Source organism: Rhinopithecus roxellana, chromosome 9 (assembly GCF_007565055.1).
Source record: "Rhinopithecus roxellana isolate Shanxi Qingling chromosome 9, ASM756505v1, whole genome shotgun sequence".
NCBI lineage: Eukaryota > Metazoa > Chordata > Mammalia > Primates > Cercopithecidae > Rhinopithecus > Rhinopithecus roxellana.
The window spans coordinates 116,665,331-116,670,889 of record NC_044557.1 but is presented as its reverse complement, the minus strand read 5'-3'; the positions used below and the strand labels follow the sequence as shown (position 1 = coordinate 116,670,889).

Here is a 5,559-nt window from a genome sequence, read left to right as displayed (position 1 = left end):
TGCTTAGCTTCCTAGAAGCTTCTTGCAGTGTTACACATTACATTCACTCACATTCCAATCACAGGGAGGCAGCCACTTCCTAGAACAAACACTGTTCTCTGAAGGAAGAGCCAGGATTTTAGTGGACATCCAAGCTTCTCTCCCATAGTTAATTTCTACTTGTGAAAACCTCTGGCACTTAGCTTGAACATCACTTGTCAAAAAGCAAAAAAAAAAAAAACAAAAAAACCCCTCCTACTTCTCCAGTCTGGTTAAGGTCAGCAAAAGTTCTGTTGTGCCATAGAATTTGAACATAGCTTTACCATAATGAACTAATCACTCCTCCCCACCCCTTCCCATAGACTGTATGCTTTATCTTTAATCCTCGTTGTATTACGACTCCTAGCACAATGCATGACATTATTAATAAATATTTTTCTCAATGAATCTATAATTCATCTTTCTTTATGTTCACTTGGTAATTATTTTGGTACAAACAACCCTAAAATTAAGGATGATTTTGTCACCTGCTGTTGGACATTTGAGTGATTTTCATTCTCTTTTATAAGAAATACAGGAATTGATATTCATGTATCAATGATTATTTCTTTTTTTTTTTTTTTTTTTTTTTTTTGAGACGGAGTCTCGCTCTGTCGCCCAGGCTGGAGTGCAGTGGCCGGATCTCAGCTCACTGCAAGCTCCGCCTCCCGGGTTCACACCATTCTCCTGCCTCAGCCTCCCGAGTAGCTGGGACTACAGGCGCCCGCCATCTCGCCCGGCTAATTTTTTGTATTTTTTAAGTGGAGACGGGTTTTCACCATGTTAGCCAGGATGGTCTTGACCTCCTGACCTTGTGATCCACCCGCCTCGGCCTCCCAAAGTGCTGGGATTACAGGCTTGAGCCACCACGCCCGGCCTTCTTTTTTTTTTTTCTTTTTGTGGAAACAGGGTCTCACTATGTTGCCCAGGCTGGTCTCAAACTCCTGGGCTCAAGAGATCCTTCTGCCTCTGCCTTCTAAAGTGCTAGGATGACAGGCGTGAGCCACCATACCTGGCCAGTGATTATTTCTTTAGGATAAATTCCCAGAAGTAGAATTGCTGGGTCAAAAATATATACAATTATAAGAACATATATATTACTAGATTATTTGCTGGGAATATTACACCAGTATATACTCCCACTGAAACCTTATGAGAGTGCCTATTTCCTTGCACTTCATCTTACTCTATTAATAGTAAAGAAAAAAATCCCTGCCATTTTGATTGGTGAAAGTAGTAGTTCATTACATTATCTGCCTTTTATTTGAGTACTAGAGAGAATTTTTTATTGAGTGTATTTTCTCTGCAACAAGTTACCTGGTCTTTAATAAATGCACTCTCGATAGGATTATTTTTCTTTCCTTTTTTAAGATGTATATATATAAAATAAATTACTGGCCAGGCATGTAACCCCAGCACTTTGGGAGGCCGAGGTGGGTGGATTACCTGAGGTCAGGCGTTCGAGACCAGCCTGGCCAACATGGTGAAACCCTATCTCTACTAAAAATGCAAAAAAAATTTAGCTGGGCCTGGGGCCATGTGTCTGTAATCCCAGCTACTCAGGAGGCTGAGGCAGGAGAACTACTTGAACCTGGGAGGTGGATGTTGCAGTGAGCCGAGATCACGCCACTGCACTCCAGCCTAGGCAACAGAGTGAGACTCTTTAAAAAAAAAACAAAAAATAAATTATTCAGTTCTTTATGTCATTATTTATAAAGCTATTCTGGGAAATTCTGGGCAATGTGGCAGACTGAGCCGGCATGGAAGGGTCCCCATTCTGCTTCAGTATATTTCAAATGCTGAGTAAATATAATTTATGGAAATGTGGCTAAGCTAGGAACAAAGAAAAGGAAATCCCCAGGTGCCTGAAATGAAGGAATGTTCACAGAGAAAGCCACCGTTGAGCCATCTGCTGAAAACTGGGAGTCACAAAGAAGTACTGTTCCAGTTACTATGACTTCATAACAAATTTCTCCAAAACTTAGTGGTATAAAACAACCATTTATTGTGCTCATGGATTCTGTGGGTCAGGAATTCGGACAGTGCACAGCAGGGACAGCTTGGCTCTGCTTCAGGATGTCTGGAGCCTCAGCTGGAAGATTTGAAGGCTCAGGACTGGAATCTCCTGAAGGTTTATTCACTCACATGTCTGGTGGTTGATACTGGCTCTTGGCTGAGACCTTAGCTGTAGATGTCAGCTGTAATCTTTATATGTGGCCTCTCCATGTCACCTGGCTTCCTCACAAAATGGTAGCTGGATTTCAAAGGTGAGTGTCCTGAGAGCCAAGTGGAAGTCATATCACTTTTATGACCTAGCTTTGGAAATCACATAGTGTGGTTTCTGCTTTTTTTTTTTTTTTTTTTTTTTTTTTTTTTGATTGGCTGAGGGAGTTGGTTTCAGGAAAAGAAACACAAATCTCACCTCTTGATGGAGGAGAGGAGGAACATCACAGTGAAGGAAGAGCATGTGGGACTGGATATGCATTAGTACACCTACCTTTGAAAAATAAAATCTACCACAAGAACCCTTTGACCCTAAGATGATAACTAGAAAAACATCCCCTCATTGACCTGAGGAGGCTAGAAGGAAGCTTGCCATCTACTTGAACTATGGTAAGAAAAGGGTCAGCTGCTAGAGATTAGAGATTAATGGTCCATACTAGCTCAAGTCTGGGGTCTGAATTCATATTACTACATGGTCAGGACCGCAGTCCAAGAAACTGATATTTTAGCTGGTCTGGTACCTCCAAAACCCAGGGCCAGGCAAAGATCAATGGAAAACCTCTCTGTATAGCAAAGTTCCCATAATTCAAGGAATCCTTGACTTCTGTAGATATTGATTTCTCCATAGATGAGTTTGCAAAGATTACAGAATATGTAAGGAAATTAACTTCAAGGAAGCAGACTTGGCAGATGCTGCAAACAGGAGATTTGTACCCTAAAACTAAATAGAATGGCATAGAAAAAAATTTAAATTTTTCATATTCAAGAAGGTGAAGGAATGGAAACCATAAGACAAGAACAGGACCAGATGAAGAAGAGCAGAAGGACTGGGAAAATGTCCTGTAATACTTAGGACAGTTTGGGACAACAAAGAATTGTCCTTTTAGTTAACAGGGTAGCTAAAATGAGAATAAAAAAGGAGGAAAAAAAGAATGAATAAAAGAATTGTCCTACCTAAGATGTTTGGGTTGAGACTCTCAGTATAGAAAGTAGTGGGAGTTATGTATCACTAAAATGACTATAGTTAAAGATAGTCACTGAACATACTCATTAACTCACTTCCTTTTAAAATTCTATTGAAATGATAGGAAATGGTTTTAAAAAAATTTTTAATAGCATGGATTTATAAGGTCTTAGAGAATAATAGAGATAGTATCAACAAAATTTGGAAGTTGGAAGCAGAACAGTGTTGGGCTTCTCAACAATAAGAATCAAAACATGTAGACTATGGAATAGTCCCTTCAACATTTTTGGAAAAATAATTTATAATCTGAGATTCTGTTCTCACCCCAAGTTATCAGTAAGTATGGGGATGAAATGTAGAAAAATTTCAGGCACACAGTTTCTTAAAAAATTTTACTTCCGGGGGCCTGCCCCTGGGACCCTTGGGGCCAGGTGGTTTGGCCTCTCAGTGCCCGGGTGTCAGGGTAGGAGAAGGCCAGCAGAAAGGAGGCACTTGTGGTTTTTAAAAAGAAAATAATGGGGATTTATTTTGAAAAGCATTGTGAAGGAGTCAGCTTGAATAGTCTTGAATGCTCCTGCTTGGGCCCAGCCTTGGAGAATGAGAATGGGGATTCTGACTGCAAACCCTGACTCTTTACCATACTCATTCATCAGAAAACTCTCCGTTTTGTGTACAAATAACGTTTTGAGGGTAATCATTGTTCTAGAAATGAGAAAGAATTATACATCTTATTTATGGCACTTTTTGTAAGCGTGTATTCAGAGGTTTCTGAATCTGGCATTTGAGAGTAGGGCTGGGCCAGAACCAGGCAGACACACCCCAAGGAGCAGAGCTGAGAGCTGGAGTCTGAGGCAGAAATGTCTTTCCTCCAGGACCCAAGTTTCTTCACCGTGGGCTTGTGGTCCGTTGGTGCAGGAACCCCGGGGGCCTCTGCCTTGGCATTGCTGCTGGCCAACACAGATATGTTCTGTCTAAGTCCCAGAAAGCGGCACTGGAGTACCTGGAGGATATAGACCTGAAAACTCTGGAGAAGGAACCAAGGACTTTGAAAGCAAAGGAGCTATGGGGGGTGGGGGGCGGAGAATAGAGCTGTGATTATGGTTGTGCGGAGCCCAGGCTGTTTCCTCTGTTGAGAGGAAGCTGCGGATCTGTCCTCCCTGAAACCCATATTGGATGAGCTGGGTGTCCCCCTCTTTGCAGTGGTAAAGGAGCACATCAGGACTGAAGTGAAGGATTTCCAGCCTTATTTCAAAGGAGAAATCTTCCTGGATGAAAAGAAAAAGTTCTATGGTCCACAAAGGCGGAAGATGATGTTTATGGGATTTATCCATCTGGGATTGTGGTACTTATTCTGAGCCTGGAATGGAGGCTTCTCTGGAAACCTGGAAGGAGAAGCCTTCATCCTCAAGGACATTTTCGTGGTGGGATCAGGAAACTTGGGGATTCTTCTCGAGCACTGAGAAAAATAATTTGGAGACAAAGTAAATCTGCTTTGTCTGGTTCGGGAAGCTGCTGAGATGATCAAACCACAGACTTTAGCCTCAGAGAAAAAATGATTGTGTGAAACTGCCCAGCTCAGGGATAACCAGGGGCATTCATCTGTGTTCATGGGATGTGTTGCTTCCACTTATGTCCCTAAGGAGTGAGAAACCCATTTATACTCTATTCTCAGTATGGATTATTAATGTATTTTAATATTCTGTTTAGGCCTAGTAAGGCAAAATAGCCCCAAAACAAGGCTAACAAAAATCTAAAAAACCAATGAGGATTATTAAGCTAAAATTTGGAAGATTTGAGGCTTAAAATTGACTGCCGGGCTGGGTGTGGTGGCTCATGTCTGTAATCCCAGCACTTTGGGAGGCTGAGATGGGCAGGTCACTTGAGGTCAGGAGTTCAAGACCAGCCTGGGCATCATGGCAAAACCCTGTCTCTACTAAAAATACAAAAATCAGCCGAGCATGGTGGCGTGCACCTGTAGTCCCAGCTATTCAGGAGGCTGAGGCAGGAGAATCACTTGAACCTGGGAGGTGGAGGTTGCAGTGAGACAAGATCATGCCACTGCACTCCAGCCTGGATGACTGAGACTCCATCTCAAACAAACAAAAAAAAAATTGACTGCTGTGCCTCATTACAAATGTATATGGTGTTTGAGTGCTGTTGTTTGAAATTATTTTTCTTTTCAGGTCTTCAGAAATCTAAGAAAATTGATGATTGACTTGAAGATTACAGAATTTAAAGTTTTTTGGCTTACATGTTTTCTACTAATAATTTGTTATATAATGTCAAAGTAATAATTTCATAATAGAATTGACATTCTCTGGGATAGTTTGACAAAGGTAAATTATAAAGTGAAA

The 5,559-nt window shown here is 41.4% G+C and overlaps 1 pseudogene; it reads left to right on the top strand.

The window, feature by feature from the left end:
- Nucleotides 1-4,062: 4,062 nt before the first annotated feature.
- Nucleotides 4,063-4,847, top strand: LOC104662489 (annotated as a pseudogene).
- The last annotated feature ends 712 nt before the right edge of the window (nt 4,848-5,559 follow it).